At 44.5% G+C, this 20,790-nt stretch overlaps 1 long non-coding RNA gene across 1 annotated transcript; it reads left to right on the top strand.

The window, feature by feature from the left end:
* Nucleotides 1–7,078: 7,078 nt before the first annotated feature.
* LOC107311535 lies at nt 7,079–16,026 on the top strand. The gene is made up of 2 exons (XR_001554126.2): nt 7,079–11,264; nt 11,568–16,026. It is a non-coding gene; the product is annotated as an uncharacterized LOC107311535 (long non-coding RNA).
* Nucleotides 16,027–20,790: the final 4,764 nt, after the last annotated feature.

Genomic DNA, 20,790 nt, shown 5'->3' with positions numbered 1-20,790 from the left:
CTTCAATTTTCATTAATGCTTTTAGCACTGTTATGAAAGTTGTCACATGCTGAAGAGACTTAAATTTTCATTAAATTTTCCAGGATACTCAAGGACAGCTTATTGGCTATGCCGCGTTATCTGTATAACTCTAAATGAGAGTAGTATGCGTTACTTATCATAAATGTGAAATAGGCATTTTGATTATAGATTTGCAGATGCACCGATTTCATAATATGTTGGAGAGGACCAAGTGATGATGATGTTATCGTAATTCTTTAGGCACAGCTGTCACAAATGTTGGTGCAAAAATGGAAGAGAAGTACTTAGTACTGAAGCCGACTGTTTTGGTTTATTCTGGTTGCTGCCACCCTAGCTAGTGTAAATAATCTAGTGAGAAACGTATTTCGGAGAAGAAATTGTTTTAAAACCTTCACTGAGATGTATGCAATAATACCTCTTCGTTATTTAACTGTCCTGCATGACATACCAATTGCCAAATTGGAGGAAACAAAATGGAATTGATGGATGGACCATTCTCTGGATAAGGAATTGGCTGGATGGTCGCACTTGGAGAGCTGTGGTCTGGTCAACATTTCAGTGTGGAGACCAGTGATAAGCAACATTTCTCAGAGATTGGTGAGCTGGGACTGGTGCTATTTAACATCTTCGTAGGCAGTATGGACAGTGGGATATGGAGTGCACCCTCAGCAAGTTTGCAGACAACACAAAGCTGAGTGGTGCAGTCAACACACTTAGAGGAAAGGGATGCTATCCAGAGAGACCAGTACAGGCTTGAGAGGTGGACTGTGCCAACCTCATGAAGGTCAACAAGGCCGAGAGCAAGGTCCTGCACCCAGTTCAGGGCACAAATAGAGGATGAGCAGAGAATGTCTTGTGAACAGCCCTGAGAAGATGGATTGGGGAGTGCTGGTTGGTGAAAGATTCAACATGAGCTGGCAGTGTGCACCTTGCAGCCCAGAAGGCCAACTGTATCCTGGACTGCATCAAGAAAAGGATGACTGGTAGGTCAAGGGAGGTGATTCTGTCCCTCTACACTGCTCTCATGAGATCCCGTCTGGACTACTGTGTCCAGTTTTGGGGTCTTCAACACAAGAAGGACATGGAGCTGCTGGAGCAGGTCCAGAGGAGGGCCCATGAAGATGATCAGAGGGCTGGGGCACCTGCCCCATGAGACAAGTAGAGACTCTAGCCTGGGTCTCTCTGGGCAGACCTTATAGCAGCCTTTGAGTACCTGAAAGGGGCCTACAGAAAAACTGGGGAGGGATTTTTCATAATGGGAGGTAGCAATAGGATGAAGGGAAATGTTTTTAAACTTTAAGAGGGTAGATTTAGACCAGATATTAGGAAGAAGTTACTCATTGTGAGGGTGGTGAGACAGTGGAATAGGCTGCCCAGAGAGGTTGTGGATGCCCCCTCCTTGGAGATGTTCAAGGCCAGCCCGGATGGGGCTTTCAGGTGTCCCTGCCTATAGCAGCTGGGATTGGAATTATATCTCAAAGGTCCCTTCCAACCCAAAACATTCCATGATTTTTTGATAATTTATTTACTGAAGTGATTAAGTCCTCCTACCTCATAGTTTAAATAAAAATCCGTGCTTCAGAAATAAGCAGAGAGTAGGTAAAGCCAAATGCAACATCTGTAGGAGTCTGACAGAATAGGGCAGAGGAGGCTAATGGTTAGCTACACTGTTCTAGAACGGATGAAAAATCTACTGTAATTAGCATTTGAAGACTTCTTCCATCATGAGCCTCAACGCACTAGTGGCATGTAGTCATTTCTGAACTAGTTTTAATCTTGGTGCTTAATTCCAGTAAAGCTGTAAAGATCTTGTTTGGTGTGTGTGTCACTTGATGAAGTAAAGCAGCCCTCAAGGTCTTTGCTGTTACTCTGGATGTAATCCCCATTTTGTGTGCTGCAGCCCTGGCTTGCTGATGTGTGGGCCCTCACTTTCTGTTCCGTCATCTTTGACTACCTAGCATATATGCACTGTGCAAACTCATTCTTTACCCACCCACAGAAAACAAGAATTATGATGATCTTCCATGTCTCCTTCACCATGAGAATTCAGTCAGTGCCTATCTGTGATCACGTTTGCACTTGTGATTGTTTTCCTTAGGTCTACAAATCTATGTTAGATGTGGAAGTTGTTGACTGGAATACTTCTACTGGCAGAGCTGATTATTAACCTACCACTGTTTTCTTCCTAAGTGTTTTGGTACGCTTGTGGCTGGTAGTCTCACTGCTATATTTCTTCTCAATATTTTTAAGGTGATTGCTGTAATTCCCTTGAGGAAATACAAATGTAACCACTGTCTTTATCTAAATAGTGAGACTTTGATTACCGATGAGGACAAAATGCAGTGATTGAAATGATTCCTTTCACTCTGCTATTCAAATCTACCAGTGAAAGTAATATATTGAGTTCATAGTCAAACAATAGGAAACTGGCAGCCCATTCATATTAAGTTGATCTCTCCTGACAATTATCAACCATGATAAACCAGTAACTTCCCAACTGAAACATTTTAAACTATTTGTTATAAGATAGTATAGCATAGCTGCCTTTTTTGAATTTCTGTCATGGCATCTTCAGAGTATTTTTATCAGCAGCAGCAAGCAAGGTTGACTCCTTTGAGTAGTAAACCCAGAGCTCTGGTTTAAGAAAAAGCACAAGATTATGTCACACCTCTCAACATCACATCTTTTCAGCAGCTCTTCAGTAAATTAAACCAAAATTTCCTAAATGAAATGAGGAAATGAGGTCAAAAATCTAGATTTCATCTATTTGCAGCCAAGAGGTTGAGGAGAGAAATGGCTTTGGTTACTGGGACCTTTCCAGAATGAATTCTTTGATTTTTAGTACACTGAGAGCTGCCGCAATTTTACTGTCTGAAACTAAGAAGGTCCCAGCTCCTTTTGCAATAGGTCAGTCACAAAGCAAGCAATTGTCTGGGTGCTACTTCTGGTTTGCTTTCGTAGTCTTTTAAATTACAAAACACATAATCCTGAAATCCCCCTATTTTGTACCAAAAGCTTTTTTTCTTTAAAAAAAAATCATGACAGACAAATCAGACCCCAACTTGTAAGGCTGTGTTTTGAAGGAGTACTTTTTGAAACTGAAGTTATTATAGTGAAAAGGCAGGTTCAGCAAGCAAGAGTGAAGATACTTGGAACACTGTTTTGGAGTCTCACTGTAGAGTACGCACTGGACATGCACAAGGTAATAACATCTTCTTAGTTGTGTGCACCTTTCAGATTATGTCCTGTTTTTGACACAGGTGCCATCTGAAGACCTTCACATGCATACTATCCTAGTGCATCTCTGAATCATTTCATAGAAAGCAGATCCAGTTCTGCAAAGCAAACGAGGCCGCAAGGCCATTACTTGCATCCTCTTGGATGACTTCTCCCGCATAACCTTAGTGATGAGATCATTTTGATTATTTCCCTGAAAGGCAGTGAATGAAGCAGATCTTCTGTGGGATTCAGCTTTGTTTCTGAGAGAAAACAGGAAGCGGACTTCTTTGAGGATTGAAAGAAGATAAACAATCATGTCAGAGCTTTGAATTCAGTCCTGAGCAGATGAGTAAAAGCAGTTTGGACTTTGTATGAGTCAGGAGGAGGAAACAAACATAAACAAGAGCAGCGTTCTCAAGAACCCTGTGCTATGTTAACAAGAAGTCTATCAGAGACTGTAGGTTTGAATATTAAGTGAAGAAAATTGAAATTATCTCAGTCCTTGAAGAGCTGATTTGCCATATCTCCCTTTTATCTTAATCAAACTTGTTAATTTGTCTTTTGGAAATCTTTCCCTTTTTCAGCCTAATTTGAATTTCACATCATTTTCCTCTGATGTTCTGCCCTGCCCCCCCCCCCCCCCGCACTGTGCTGTCTTACATTTCATACTCAGAAGTTTCCCTTCGTTAGGATGCCCAGTTGGTACTGTTCATGCCTGGGATAGAAGGACTGCAAGCAACATTTTAGGTCTATATCAGAATTTGCAAAATGTGAGACTACAGAGGAAACCTGTTTAAATCTACATGGCTCCATCCACATAGAAGAAGAATGTCTCAGTGACAAGGGGAGAGTAGCAAAGTCCTTTTATGTTGTTCCACAAATTAAAGCACCATCACTTTACCTTCTTTTGGCCGTGTTTAGTGACAAGGAAAAGAAAATGGCTGGTGCGCAGACAGCATTCTTGCTTGAGTGCACAGGGGATGTGCTGGTCCCAGTGGCTCAGCTGGTTGGGCATCTCCCTCTGCCTGCTCCACCTGTGCAGCCTGTGTAGGCCCTGCAGAGCCACTTCTGAATTCCCCTCCCTAGCTCTCCATAAAGAAGCTCGGTGCTGTTTCACTCAAGTGCCTTTGTTGCTCATGTTCTGAACCCTTGTACTTCAGGCCCCCATCCAGTGAGGTTAACCAGTGAGGTTAACAGGAGCATTGTAGCAGCACCAGATGTGGATAACTGTATGAGAGCGTGAAGTGCTCAGACAGAACAGAGTTGAGTGTTCTCTTGTATCATCACAGTGTATAAGGGTCTTATTGAATGTACTTGAAAATAAAGCACATAAGCAAAACAAAATAGCTTTGACTTCTTACTTAATCAAGCCCAGAAAACAAAAAGACTGCACAACTTCTCAACCATCTGAGTCCTATTTTCAGACCAAATTACCTCGGTGGGTATCAGCAGCACTGGAGATGGCTGTCCCTGGCTTTGGCCTGGTTGGGGCTCATCGCTGCCTCTGTGCTGCAGCTCTGCATGGACTGAGCCACACCCACGTTTACTCTCAGCACGGCAAAGGAGAAACCAAGGTAGCTACAGGGACCAGCACTGCATTGTCTCCTTTGGAGGAACACAACAGCAGGGATATGGCTGGTGCCTGTGAGCGGCAGCAAAACAGGCATAGCTGGATTGTGTTGCAGCCTTAGTGGTGAGAGGTAGAATTTCACAGTACGATGCAGGAGATGTGCATGATTGTAGTGCAGGACTATCTAACACATCCTGTTTAACTTGTTGGACTGTAAGTATCATCAGACAGCACAATACCAAGATTAATTCAGTTTTCAACTGCTTTTCAGGAAATGGCATGACTGCTCCCAAGGCCTCTCTGGTGTTCACAGTAAGCTAGAGCCAAGCACACAGATATTCTCTCATGTTTGAGGGCTCAGACTGTACCACTTTGAGCTTCTGACTAACCAGTTATCCCTACAATGCAGTGATGAGTCAGTACATGGTGCCCTTTACAAATGCAGTCTCATTATAATACATGGTGAGTTCAAGGATGTGGAAAAGATGCAGCAAGACGGTGTTCTGCATTATTGCCTAGCAAAGCTATGCAAGAGTTACTGGGTGCAGGAGAGGATACTTGTGACATACACCATTTGCATTTCAGATTTGAGCTTAAATTTGGGTGAGTTTTTTTTAATCCCTATCTGTGTTCTGGACACTGCATTTCACTTTGTTAACATCACTCATCCTTGACCGTGTTTGGGAAAAAAAGTTGGCATAAAAAACACCAGAGCTCTTCTGCAATCACCTGAGGTTCTGTCTCTTCAGTTCTCAGGTTACCATATGATTTTTGAAACTGAAATGCTGTAAAATAATTAACTTTGCTGCAAGAACAACAACTCCTGTAGCCTCAGGCTGGTAGCTGTGAGCAGCTGCACTTGGGATGCCAATTTTGCAGCGAGCCTTTTGCTTGCTTTTGAGGGAAAAAGATAAATATTCCTTGTGAAAGGCAGGACTTTGGATTTCTAAAATAAGAGCTGCTGTTAGCAGATAGGTATAAAGCAAAATCGGGAACACCAAATCAGTCATACCACTTGTCTCAACAAAGGCCAGCACTGGCTGATTTATTCTTAGTTGTGCTCAAGATAATTCGGCTGGCAACCAAGCGTTCTCTTGGCCAGCTTCTGCAAGTAAGGGAAGGTGAGAAGTGGGAATTTAGTTCCTCAGTCAAGTCTTTCTTAAGCTTTTATCTTGTTGGAGTAAACATCTGTGTTATGTTGGCTGTCACATACATCACAGTGATAATCATAAATTATACAGATGAAGTACAACTTTCACTGACTCTAGATTTGTCTTCTGAGTTCCCTCTATGAAGTAACCTTGAAATAAATTGTTTCCTCTCTGGCAAGGAAAATGAATGAGAAACCAAGGACTGAAATAGTTAAACTTGTGACTTTTTAGGAGTGAGTGAAGTAGTAAATAACTCTGTCTCAGAGCTCTGTCTCCCTTGTCATCCCTCCTCCCCTTACAGTTTTCTGCCACAAATCCCTGTGAGCTAGACTTTGCACCATGGTCCAAGAATCCTTCAGGTGATGTCGCTGAGGTCCTTATCTGAGTAATCTGCAATGTGTGCAGACTGGGCCATCAGGGCAGGCACAGTTGGAGTCATTTTGGCTTCATGTGCTCTGGAAAAGGACTTATCAGTAGAATGCTGGGCACATTTCTAGTGCTTTGCTTTTTTCTTTTGGTCCTTCCTACAACTCTTCATTTTCTCTCACATTTCTCTACACTCCCACCCACCACCCTACTATGAGATTCAGAACAGCAGAGCTCTGATAAGCAATGCTGACATGCTTTCTTCTTTTGAGAGATCCCACTGGACCCCAGGCAAGGTCTTTTGTGCTCTCAGTGTTCCATCTGTATCAAGTCTCCTCACTGACAGCAGCTCTGGAAAGGGAGAACCCCATTCTCAAAAGTAGGGAAGAAGTTGCATCAGTGGCTGGCGGCAACAGGAGAGTCTGGTTGTGCAGGTGAGTCAGCCCTACCACATGTTCCCCTTGTGTATTCCAGCCACATGCAAGCATGTGCAGACAGGGAAAATTCCAAGCTTTGTTTGATTCTGTGGGAGGAAAGGACCTGCCTTGTTGCCACTGCTGTCTCAGCTCACTTAGAATTAAATCCCACGAACAAGAATTGCTAAAATCCTAGGATGAAATGCTTCTGTTCAATACCCGACACATCTTGCTCTTTTCACTGGGGAAAAGGTAGTCATTTACGGTTTCTTTTTTTTTTTTTTTACAGATTTAATTAGCAGATTTGATGTTTCTATAATGGGCAGCAAACACAAGGTCTGCTCCTGAACTGCTACCTATGCGCTTGCATATAAATAGCACTTTAGTTTCATGAGTTGGAATAATGGCTGAAGAGACTTACCAACAGTGCAGAATCTCTTTTATTATTTTTTTTTCAGATCCGGTATGCCTGCAGTTAGAAAAATCCTACATATGCTTTGGCTTTGAGCTGAAGCTCACCCTGCAGAGAGGCGTAGCACAAAGCAGAGCCTCACGCCAACCCTGCTCAGCCAGGGCTTCCATGTTGCCTCGGAAAGGTGCAAGAATCAAGAGGCAGCTGCTTTCTGTTCACGGGTAAAGGCGCATAAATAATACCTTTATGACTCAGGTATGTCCTGAAATATGCAACCTGGCGGCAGACAATTCTCGTTTATCGTGCAGATAGTTGTTCTGAACCGCATGGCTGCTAAGTCATGAAATATTAATGGCCATGCAAATCTCCTCTTCTGTATCACAAGCCTTTCTGTGTTCCTGACCCCTGACTTCCTTTAATCATCTCCTGGGTGTGTGGTCTGTTACTATTCTGAGATATCTTGTGAACAGGGGCGCAGTAATTACTTGATCCCTGCCTGCTGCAAGAGCCTTTTTGAAAAGAAAGTGGATAGCTTGAGAGGGAGGCTTCCTCCTCACATTGAAATCAACCCCACCTGCTTACTTCACAGCGTTTCTCTTTTGGTGGCCTGAACACAGATCCACTGTGTTTGGTGTTATTCTTAGGACTTGAAAAACAGCATTTTATCACCTGTTTATCTGTAGATTAAATACAATTTCTAATCAGATATGCCTTCCTGCCCTTTCCCTCTCCCACTAATGTTATAAGCCACCCTTATAAATAAGCTACAGTTCCAACCACCAGAGTTTTGTTGTGATTTGCTGCAAACAGGCCCAGAGTTCTTCCAGCCAGTCGCTACAGCAATATTACTTCTAGGGATATCTTATCCTTCTTCCTAATCCCCGGGGCAGCCTGATCTAGTATTAAATGTGGAGGTTGGTGGCCTTGCCTGTGGCAGGGGGCTGGAGAATCATGATCCTTGTGGTTCTTTCCAAGCTGGGCCATTCTGTGATTCTGTGATGATAACTACAGGCTGAATTAATGCCTGACACATGATTTCTTTTTAAGAACTGTGTCACACATTTTTGGCAGAAATCTCCTTTCTCTACTTGTTCCCTAAAAATAACAATTATACCATTGTGTGGAAATATGCAAATGTTTCCGAGCTCCCTGCCAGACGTAGGAGAGGTGGGTGATATGCTGTGAGGGTCTGACAACCAAAGGAGCAGCTGCTGCACAAGAAACGCGTTGAGAGAGAGGAGCGATCATGGAGGAGTGTTTGCCATACGGGAGCTATTTCAGTAAGTCAGCATGGTGAAAGCATAGTCACGAGTACGTATTTTTAAAACAGAATTTGTAGTGAGTGCCAGCAGCTCAGTGTAGCGCAAGGACAATAGTGACCACACAGTTATGTACAAGGTTATTGAAGACTGACCTACAGAGGTTTCTGATTTCTGGAGCAACAGCCCAAAGCAGTGCTTTTTAAAATGACAGTTTCATGTAGACAGGGACTTGGGGAGGTGAGTGGAGGCTAAAACATTCTATATGGAAGCAGGGAAAGGGTGCCCGCTTTGTAACATTTGGGTGGGACGGAAGAGTCTTTTCTCAGCCTCTGCCATTCAGATGTCAGTCAGCGTGTGCCATTTCTGACAGCTGGGTGTCAACCTGTGAGGAATCCACACCCTGTATTTCAAAGGTACAAAGATATCTATGTCTGGAACAGAAAAGCCAGTATGTCACTCCTGGCCCTCCTGCAGTGCATGGTATGTCAGAGTCCTGCACTGTGGTATCCAGCCGTGTCCGAACAGACATCTAAGCCCAGCTGCAGGTGTTGCTCTCCTTTAGCTTGCGAAGTTGTGGCTTGCCTTTGGAGAGAGCTGAGCTCTGATCAGCTGGACAGAGAGAGCAGTGAGTAATCCTCATTTACCTGGCTTAGTAGCCCAGCTGTGAGTCAGCCTAATGAGCAATGCCAAAAGTGCTGACCTGCCCATCTCACACTTTCTTCACTTGTGCAGTGAAGCTTTGGTGTGCCTCAGTGCCAAGGTTTAGGCAGAGGAGACCCCAGGACATAGATTTTATTGCAAGTCTTGCTTGTAGAATATGTATGAATGCACAAGCACTCAGTGCGAGTAATTAGGCTGGCTTTCCTCCCTTGTCAGCTGGAAGATACGGTCAGCTTTAAAGGCAGCTCACCCCGGATTAGGAAAAATGTCTAAGACAAATGGGAAGAATCACTCTACTCCCTTCTCTGTTACCTGCCCAGGTTCCTCATGTAATTTGCTTGGTTGGGCACAAATCCTTGAGACAGAAAAATCTGAGATGGATGTAACTCACACTAGACCTCATGTAAAGCCCGTGGCAGGTAAATGTGGTAGATAGCCAACTCCTAGTTCTATACTACAGCCTTGAAACATGATTGTCCCTCCTCAGCTGTCACAGAGACTTCTCTGCCTTTTCTGTCTCTGCTTTAACAAACAGAAGTCTGGAAGGTAAAAACTGTCCACACAGAGCTAGCTGGTTTCCACTGACATCTCATAAATTATGAGGCTGACTTGCCCTGATACCCACAGCCTTCAGAGCCCTGTGGACTTCCTATATATATAGAAGTGTGGGGGACACTTCAACCCCCAAATCCTGAATGAACAAGCAAATGAAAGTGATAAAGCATTTGCTCAGAAGTAGCAAGAGGCAAGAGAATGTGAATTTTGCAGCTGAGATCATATTAGTGGAAATATTTCCAGCAGTTTGTATATTCCTTATATTTATAATTTATTATTAACAGTCTGAGAGGGAGAAAAATAACTCATTAAACAATCTGCAAGGCATTCATAAGACATTATTGTGATCGAGTCTCAGGGAAACACATGAGGCTTCACAAATATATTAAGTTTTATCTACCCAGTTAAGTCATTTTACATAAAAAGTGAAACCTAATCCAACCAATCTGTCTCTGTTGCTGCTGCTCAAGGGAAAACAAATTCAGATCCACCATAATCTGAGTAATAGGTTCAACACCAGCTCCCGCTTATCAGAGGGAAAAGAACAGTTTCATCTCATACTTTCTACAGGCTGCCCCATGCTTATCTATTCCCTGGTGGCCAGGCATCAGAGCAGAGCGATTCATGGAGTCCCTTTCCCAAGGGCTGCAAATCTAGATGCCTCACCATGATACCCCTCTCCTCACTGTGGGAGCTGTGCTGACACTTGCTTTCTCAGGTGGGAATAATTCATATCCAGATTTGAGAAAAAGGATGGAAGAAGTGAAATTTCTCCCTTAGCACCAATCCGCATTCTTCCTCCAGTCAGCAAAAAGGCAGTAACACGCTGCTCTGTCAAACTCATCCCTTGGAAACTCCTCTCCAAAATCAGACATTTAATATACTTGCCTCTGACTGCTACTACTTAGTGAGATGTTCTGTTGTTTTGTGGAAGCTAGTGCTCACCAACAGCCCCCTACTTTGCTTTCCAAACCTCTGCTGTCTGTTTGTTCTCTGCAGTGACAATCCTGTATGGGAAATAACTTGAGGAATATCTGGGAGCAGTGAAGCCTTCAAAGGAAAATTCTTGGGAAGCTGGAAGTACAGTGGGACGGAAAATATAATCTTTCTCATTTCAGATGAACTTCTGCCTTCCTTGAGATCCCTGTGAATTTCAGAGCCTTTGATGGCCGCGAAACATCAGAGGAGCCTTTATTCCACGTAAAACCTATGTGAAAGTACGCTGCTCCTGCTCCCACAAAGAGTTGCTACGCACCCTGCTGCTTGCTTTTGTCATCTTCTCAGCTGATGGAGTCAAACTGCATTTGTCTGGGAGGTTGTGGCAGTGCCCTGACTGCTGTTTATGGCATTGCAGAAGCAAGACATTGTAGGAATGGGGCCACTCCAGCTGCACTCCTGAAGGGAGAAATCTGAGGTCAGCAGGCACAGGTGGCAGGCCATCTCATGGTAGATATTTTCCACATGGGCACTGTGGAGAAGCAGGCCTTGGTGTGGGCACCTCCAGAGCATTCCACAGATGCCAGCCACCCACTGGCAAGTCCTGGCTGGGAGAAGGCTGGAGGGCCCGGGAGTCGTCTTGCTGCTGCAGGAAGGCTGCAGGTGATCCACAGTCAGCATCACAAAGAACTGCAGGTCAGAAATTGTGCAATCCTTGTGGCTGACACCTCATCTCTCATAAATGTCGGCTTATTTGACCCTCCCACCCATCCAATTCACGCCCAGGTGTATCTGACCAAGAGTGAGCTCTTCGTGCTTCTCTCTCATCCTTCACCGTGTCCTCCATTACCTCCCATTCCTCAGGCTGCCCATCTTGATTTATTTCCCTCTGCCCCTCCTGCTGACACTTTGCACAGCATTGCCTCCCAGGAGCTAGTTTGCCTTCTGCCATGCTCTAGCGTACTTCCTGACTGTAACTGCAGTTCTTCTGTCCAACAGGTAGCTGTGTTTTCCTGAAACAAGCTGAAGATGTGTCAGACTGCACTTGGAGTGTTGCAGCATATTCCATGGAGAGAGAATCTGACTTTATCTGCTGGAGTGGTGTATAAAAGGGTATTCCTCTTGATGTGAATGGAGAGCAGTTATTGAACATATACTTTGGCACAAAATATACTGGCTTTCTGCAGGGATGTGCTGAACCATGCAGCAGGGCAAGTTGAATATATATATATATATTTCATTTTTTTGAACTAACTTGGCTGAATTGTTATCGTTGCACAAGGGCTGTTAGGGCCAGGCAGAAGTGATACACACCTGTAAAGTGATGTGAGCAGAACTGTGAAGCAGGTCAGAGGCAACCTGATCTAGTAAATGTGTATGTTTGGTGGCCCTGCCAGGCAGGGGGGTTGGAACTACATGATCCTTGAGGTCCCTTCCAACCCAGGTCATTCTGTGATTCTGTGATTCAGGTCAAGTGTGCCCAAGACCTTAGTGACTCTGTTAGGTATATATCAGGACTATGTTAGGAGTGGAGTTATATAGGCCCAAGTCAGGAAACAAACTTGTAGCAGTGAGGCAAAAGGCTGTAAAATAACAAAACGACATTGTCCAGTACTTCACATTGCTAATGAGACATAACTTGATAATGCTTATCTGCACTGCCAAACACAAATGTAAGCACAGCTCTATTTGCAGAGGAGGAAAGCACCATATCAGCCCCAAAAACTCCCACTTTTTGGAGCGCATAGGAAATGTGTGGTGTTTTTTGACTGAACAGAGTTCAAAATGCAATGCACTGGTCTAACCCAGAGGGTAGAAACATTGCAGCTGCATAATATTGGTGCTGGTATGGCAGCAAAGCTACTTTCACATCATGCTATGTGTTGTAAGACTGAAAGTTTTACTAAACAAGATTTTTTTTTTTTTTTTTTTTTAAGAATACAGCATAAGCATTATCTGAGGAAAGTCTGGTGAGGGGGGAGGAACAGAAATCATACTGAAATCCATCAGTATGACAGCATGGCTTGGAAGTAAAATCCTCCAGAATAAAGACAGTAATTCAGAAAAGCTTTAGTGTAAGTGAAGAAATGAAGATCTATGGGCTCACCAGAAAGGCTCCAAGTGATCTGATCTGAATATAAGATAGAGGAGACGCTTGCAGCAATAAGCAGCAAAGCAACAAGGAAAAATCGACATAATAAACTGACAAAGTCCAAGACCTTATTGAAGCTCGTCCTTTGTGGTGTTGTTTTGTTGTTTTTTTTTTTTCTTTTTAGAAAAGAGGAATCAAGCTGAGCAAAGCCAGGAGAAAATAAAATTAACTACAGAAGGTAAAATGTCAGCCACCTTCACCTTTGAATTTTGCAAGACATAATAGTTGAAGAGGTAAGAGCCGATAACCAGAAAACGTGTCAGATAAGTCTTTTTTGAGGACTGTGGGGTCTGCCAAGTGGTCTGGGCAGACCTTGAAGAGGCCCTTGAAAAACACATCTTTTAAAGAAGCTGAATGATTTTGGGATATTGGTCTTCACTGCGGACTAAGATAGAGAGAGAGAGATGCCACCCCAAGTTGCTACTCTCAAGCAGTTAAAACAGAGGAACTGTTGGGCTTGAGGTAACCAGACACCTGCATGCCACCTGAATGCCAATGTCTTCCCTACAGAAAGGTTTGATGCCTTTTCAGAGCAGTCTCTCGTGGGATTCTTCATAATTTCCTGAAGCCCAAGCAAAGATGTATTGCCTGGTCTGTGTGATAGTTTCTAGATGCTTTCCAATGAGTATGTAAATAAAGCTATGCATTACATAGTGGAAGGAAAAATGAAGCCCTTTGTTTAAATCTCAGTTTCTCTCTTGTAACAAAACCATTTCAAACTAACATGTCTTGATACCCACTGAAGTAGATACCTCATCCCTTCTATGAGGTAGAGCTAAAGCGCAGCTGTCACTAAAGAAGAACTCATTGAAAACTGTACCCATCTTCCACCAAGCTTTAAGTTCTTTCCTCAAACAAACATACAGATTTTCAAGTATTTCTATGGAAAAGAGATGGGCATTTGCAAAGTCTTTTTTTGTTTTGTTTTACGCCTTTATATCTTCAGGTGCAACCCTCCGTCTTGGACCTCTCTCTCCCAGAAATGTTGTCATGTGCATAAAGCTGCAGGGATATATTTCAGGTTTTGCCTTAGCAGTCAGGTCAAATGAATGCAGGCATTGCCTCTCCTCCCACCTCCACCAATCAAAATATGATCTGAAATATTCTGGCTGATTCCCAGTGCAGCCAGAAAACAGCACAGAGGGGAAAAAAATCTTCCTTTCACTGAAGACGTCACATCAGCCAGCACAAAGCCTGGTTCCAGCCTCAGGTTTCAAGACAAAGGCTACTTCAATCAAGTGACAGTGGAGGAAATGCAGAGAAAGATAGTCTGTCTGGATTTTGCCCGGTTTTAAAATCCATGTAAAATATTCTTCATATATGTACTTCCTAATCCCATAGCTATCATTTTCCTATTTAACAAAGTTAAATGCCCATATGCCTACTCGCACACACAGAAAAGCTGATCCAGGTGCAGCTAGGATTCAGGCAGCCTGTGGAGTTTAGAAAGGTCACTTGCAAGAGAGGAGAGAAACTGAGGGTGTCACCGTTAATTGAGAAAGAGATATTTAACATCATTCTGACAATAAACAAAGCAAATGACATTAGCTCTGCCAGCCTAGGCATGCTGTTAAGATACTTCTTGTGCTTAATATAAATATTATCTGCTGTCCTCTGAGGTCCTGGTTGGGCTGTGCAGTGAGTAGTGCAGAATTTCCATAGTTCTGGAGATGGCAAAATCACTGTACATCCCATCCTTTTGCCACCCTTGCTGCCTATGAAACCAGCTGAAATGACTGGAGAAAGTCAGCCCCATTCCTTGTCCCCTCTACCTGTGGTTTGGAGCAAACTCAGAATACCAGGGAACTCCAGATACTGCTCCTCCCCACCACTGTCCTGTCAAATCAGCACCCCACCTTTCCCATCCGACCTTCCCCATTGCCTTTTCCTTTCCCTGAATGCTTATGAAGGCCCGTGAACTTAGCACTGCTGGTGGGATTGCAAAACCCAGCCCAGGCAGGAGTGCCAGGTTCTGGCTAAACAGCTGCTGTATACTGTCAGAGCTACACACTGCAATGATTTGTACAGCCCATTGCTGAACCAGCTAGGGCCATTTGTTTAAAAAATAAAGAGACAGCTAAATTCAACTCTTCTCCTTCTCCTAGCAAGCTGATATCATTCGACTCCCTTAAAAATGGCTTGCTCCAGAATGCATTAGAGCTAAATTATCATTTATGTTTGTCACAGGGATTGCTAATGTGTAATGAGATTTTAGAGTTAATGTTTTGTACAAAGCACTTAGCAGAGCTGGGATGAAATTGGTTCAGGATTCTGATGTGGTGTTTTAATTAAAGATATTTTCCAATCAGGGCTGAGCGAACGACATGTCAGAAGATTTTGTACCCATCAGCCAATATACCAATGCAATCCTGGTCTTGCTTTCTGCTTTTGGGATCTCTTCAGGGAATGAGAGGATTGAGCCTCTCTGAATCTCATTCAGAACAGCTTTTCTTAGCTGCAGACCTTAAAGGAGGAGATATGTGTATGTGACGCTCCAAAGCCTTCACCTGGACATCCATATAGTCTTAATTCACTGCAGCGTGACTGTAGCCGTATGCTGCTGTGATTTTGCTGAACCTGTGGACTGGTGCAATATGAACATGCACTGACAGTAATGGCAAGCCATGTCCTTTGAGTTGAGTCCTGAGCTGTTGTCTGCTGCACCCAGGTCCTAAACTGTGACTGTGAGTTCCTTTTTGCTTTCCTGCTCTGCCATCAGGCACAGGAGCCAGGATGGAGTTGGGAAAATGGATGATGTCTTCGTCATTTGCTTTGTCCATCCTGCAGCCCTGAAAAGCCAAGAAAAGTAGAGCTGTCAAGGGACACGGGGAGGATGCTCCTGCTGGGAACGGATGAGAGGTAGAAGCTGCCCTTCTGGATGCTTCTCACGCTTAAGCTTCTTCACCCATCCCCTCTTACCTCCCCAGCCATCAGAGCTGCAACTAAGGCACCCACAGCCCCTGTCTGGCCCAGGTCTGGTTCTTTCCTCCAGTCTGAGCTTCCCAGGTGAAGAGAGGCATATGCCCTTCGACGTGGGGCAGACCCATGAAGCCTAACTTGGCTCCACAGGTGCCAAGCAGCACCACTGGAGAGCCAGCTGGCATGGAGTGCAGCTGTGACATGGCAGCATCATTAACTTGGATAATAAGACTAAGACACAACAAACCACCCTGGATTTGTAGAGCTCCATATTTATTTTTTGCAGTGTTTCTAACATAAACCCCTGTAGAGCTGCGTAGTCGTGAACCTTACAGTAGTATGCATGGCATCCTGCTTACTATGATAATAAACACAAATCCTTCTTTATGTGCTCATGATTTCAAATACATGCTTGTTGCTTTGTTTCAGGAAAAGCAAGGGAGGAGTTTTCATTTTACAGTCTCGCTGTTCTAATACATGTACATGATTTGTGGGGGGGGTGTCGCGGGGGAGGGGGGTGGAAATTGGTAATCACAGCCTGAACCTCTGATTAATCAGCTGAAGCAAGTTTTGGGTCAGCTGTGGCAGCACAGGTGAGGGTAATTCAGCTGTGCTCCCAGAAGGGGTGGAGCCTGACTCCATCTCCTCTAGACCTGACCACCACTGAAGCAGCATCTCTTTGAGACTGCTCCTTGGTGGAGATTGCTTCAGTGTTTTCCAGCAGACTGAAGGCCTCTATTGGGTGAGTCTTTCCTTTAAATAAGCTTTTGGATCCTTATCACCACCTCTCTTGTACTATCTTTGCATTATTTTCACTATACATCACTGGGGAGAGGGGGGGGGACTCCCCATCCTTGCTGTGATTAGCACTGGGGAGAAAAGAGGGCACAGCTGCCTGCTGCCCTAGGCAGTGTCTCAGTGATTCCTATGATGTCAGAGGAGTAAAGGGTGAGGGATGTAACAGGAAAGGAGGCTGTGCTTACCTTGCATAGGAGAGGCTGAACACAAGGATGGGTTCAGGGCACACACCTTCATGTGAACTTGGAGATGTGACTCCTGAGGGGGCTGTTCCAGAGACTTGCTCATGTGCAGGGCTTGAGATGACAGCAGGTCAGTGTGATCTTCTTGTACCTACTGAGGAAGGAGTGCTCTTTGCCCTAGCCTGTAGTTAGAGTGAGCTGACATGACTCTTGGCAGTGGTGGGTGACCTCTTGCAAGCAATACAGTCCTCACAGATTTACATTAGGAAGCATAGTAAAAGGCCTGCAATTGCTTTGACAGCAAAGGACCAGTGAATCCCTCCTCCTGCTCTAAGCTGTGCCATGCAGCTAAGCCACAGCTTCTGAGATAAAGCCTTCAAAAAGGGTTATCTGGGCCACCATATTTAGAAGAGCTATTTAAGGTGCAGATGTTAGGCACTTCATGAGGACTGAAATATGAACTATATTTTCTTTGGGAACCTGCTGAGAGCTCAGGACTGCTTCATGTTGGTCTATTCTTTACCTGTAAGGTAGTCAGCACCATCCACAGTGCTGGGCTGTGGCTCTGCTGGACCCATCTGGGAAATTAGGTTTACTATGTGTCTTCTTCTGAGCTCCCATATCTCATGGTACCTCCATTCCCCAGGTGCTCATATCTACATTTTTATCTCTGATTCAAAGTCTTCATTTGCTGCTTGCTCACATCAGGTGATTATTTTCCTTCTCTGCACTGGCTCTTTTGTTCCAGAAAGCTTTGAGAGCTTCAGTTTGAGATATGTATCTGTCAGCCCCAAGAGCCAGGGCTTTTGGGCCCTCCAGGAGTCTGGACTTGAAACATGCTGCATGTTGGGGTGCCAAAAATGTTCTGAAGGTACAGTCATCAGCTCCTCAGTGTCTTACAGCTTTAGCACATTTGGCTGTGCCCTTTGGCACAGCTTCAGTTGGTGCTTCAGCACCAGAGTTTTGGTACTAAAAACGTTGTTTCCTGGGAGCATTGCTTAGATTCTTCTCTCACTGATACAAAACCTTTTATTCTGTAAAGTGATGTATTTTCCAAGCCTCTGTGGCAGGAGTCATCGTGCTCCAGCCGTGGATTTGTGGGCAGAAGATGCCAGTGGGATGCCCTGGTTGCAGCAGCTGCTCATACCAGCGTGTCTGCTCAGAAAGTACAGATGGAAAATGCTGCTTTTTTCCCCCCACTGATCACCGTCCAAAACATCTGAGTCTCCAACAGAAAGGAGCAAAGTTCTCACAGCTTTGGTACTTTTTATCACATCTTAATTTCTTCAGAAGTTGCCATGCTGGGTGGCAGGCTTAGAGCTGGAGCCTGGCTGACCCTCACCAGGGCCCCACTCTCCCCCAGGTGCCTGCACAGACCTGCAGACCTCAGCTGGGCTCAGGCTTAGACACAGACATTTTCTCCAAGCCCAGGGGTCGATTTATCCTTCAGCTGTGCCTTTTTACGTTTTTTTTCATTCTCTGTTGCTGCTGCAGGTGGCTTGAGTATCTCATACTGCTCTTCTGTTTTAGGCAGATAAAGACATCTGTAACTGTCAATATCTAATGGCCCTGTCCCTCTGCCATTTTTCTTCTGTTGTTTAACACAGACTTTTACAAGCAGCTTGCTCTCAAATTTCCAGTGGAATGAATCATGTCAGCAGAGCCTGTGAATCTGCTTCCCTCTGAAGGCAAAGGAACACTCCACAGGTTCTGGGATTGCTGAGGGGGATATGGTTGTTGTTAGGTGAGCATCTATGGCAGGCCCCCTAAGGAAGTTCAACCTGCTGCAGGGAGCCTGCTTTGGCAGAGGGGTTAGACTTGATTATCTCCAAAGGTCCCTTTCAATTCTATGATACTGTGATGCCTTCCTGTGGAAAATGTCCTCAAACCAGGCCCTGATGGATGCATCCCATATGGGTCTCTATGGTGGCATGGTCACGCTGTGGCACAGGTTTGGTGCCAAGTGCCTTCTCTTCAAAACCCATCACTTCATGGCTGCTGGTGTGGTAGGTCTGGGCTGGCTGTGCAACTGGGAGAGCCTGATGATGAGTAACTGTCTGTTGGTGGCAGCAGGCTTATGGCAGCACAGGTATGTTGCCTGCACTGAGAGGAATGGAGTGAGGAGAGAAGCCACTAGCGGGATGTGGGAATGGAGGTCAGGGGAAGCGTGGGCCTGGAAGCAGGATCAGAATGTAATGCTGTTGCTCTGTGATTTAATCTTCTTTTACTTTTTAAGTAAGAAGGCAGTTAAAGCTGTTGGGTTCTAATATGGGCAAGTGTCCAGAAGCTCCCTCCAGTGTGAGCAACTTATCTGTGACTGTTCCGCCACCCACTCCCCACCACTGATGCTTAATGGGGCACGAGGAGAGCACCATGGAGGCTTTAAGTCACTTCTTCCTCAGGTGGCAGCTCATACACAGAGCATGCTGTTGTTGTTGAGATGTTGAGAAAATTGTAGAAAAATCAGTGGGTCCTTGCCTGGACACTGAACAAATCACAGCATCACTTTGGTGTGGGAAGCTTCAGAGAGGGCTTAAGTTCTGGGTATTGGTCACTGACTTTGCAGGCTGCAATGCTCTTACCCTTACTGTTACCTCACTTGCTCGTGCTGCATGCAGAGGCAGGGAGGGATGATAACAGGCTTGCTGCTGTACTTGCTATTCCCATAACAAATGGCAGTATTCTCACATAAATTGTTGAACATGTAACACTGCTCTTATTTTCTAACGATAAGGGCTTAGGAACTGCCCTTTTCCAAAATGAAAGAAATGAACCAAAAGTTATCTCTCTGTTTTAAAAAATGATCCCTGCAACTGCAACAAGAAAAAAAACATTGCAAAGCTCCTTAGAGGTCTAGCAAACTTTTATGGGATTTTCAGCTCACTAAGCCTGGCTGCTACCATTTTCTCTCCTTGTCCCAGACCTCACAGCTCAAGCATTCTGGAGCAGCCCATGCTCTCAGGTATGGCTAAGGTGAATAATGAGGCCCTGGAGGATATTGTCAGAGGTCAGATCTGGAGGGAAAAATAACTCCTCTGGATGCTGTGTCTGAAGCCAAGCGCTCTAGATCTTGATCCAGTCCCAAGTGCATCCATCATCAATTATATATCTGTACTCAGTGTTTACACAGGTTTCTTGTTTATCATGAAATATTTACTTTGGGGCTCTGCATCTGCTGCTAAGCCCAACAGGACTGTCTTCTGCTTGTGCTGAGGAGATAAAATTCCACCATAATCTTTAGGTGCTATGGCACAGATCTATGTGGCTGGTGCTGGGCTCGTGCCAAGGCATGGTTAGCTGCCTGCTCACTCTTGCCTAAGTCAGTGAACCCCAATAGGGGTACAGGTAAATTTGAATAGCACCAAGGAGCCATCTTTGTTACTATCTTTGTATCATTCCACCTTACAAATACATACACAGACACATAAATGCCTATGCACAATGTGTACAAATGCAGGTTTGTGGTGATATGTTTGAAGCAAAAAGATGTGATCATGGGGCTGCTTTACTGTCATCCTAAGGCACAGCCTGAGCCCTCAGAGTTGGCTTTATGATCTCTGGAACAGAAGGACTGGAAAATTAACCCATTTGATTTCTGCATAACTCTTCTGTCTGAAACACTCATATGTAGGTTAATGCACATACCCATTAACTCTTCCACTGTCAACTGCTGTTAGTGTATCTGTTTAACGCCCTGCTGGGAGGGAGATGAATGGGCTCCTCCAGATGCCATCTTGACGCTGCTTTTTTTTAGTTCAGCCCTGGGGAATGCAAATCCTAGATGGCTCTCCTGGAGCTGTGGGTGGTTGTGCAAACCATATACTCTCTTATCTAGTATTTTGAACTTAATGATATCTTACTTATATTGAGAATAATGTCTTTCCAATAGTAGATGAATATAACTGCTTTCTGTGTTGCAGGTGGGCAAAATGAGCTACTAAATGCTTCATTAGTTTGGGTTGAAGAGACTGGCCACCTGCAAGGATGTGATCTGGCTTCTCACTCCTCTGGCTGCCCATGAGTCCTGAGCCCAAACCAACAGGCCATTGCTGGGACTAGGTGTGGGCAGACAGAAGAAGAGGAAGCTTCATGGAAAAGAACCATGGGACGAGTGAAGGTAAGTCTTCGTCTTCCTCCAGAGGCCTCTTGATCACTGACAGAAAGGCTATAA

This window comes from Coturnix japonica, chromosome 3 (genome assembly GCF_001577835.2).
Source record: "Coturnix japonica isolate 7356 chromosome 3, Coturnix japonica 2.1, whole genome shotgun sequence".
NCBI classification, from domain to species: Eukaryota; Metazoa; Chordata; class Aves; order Galliformes; family Phasianidae; genus Coturnix; species Coturnix japonica.
This window is presented reverse-complemented; position numbering and strand designations above follow the sequence as displayed.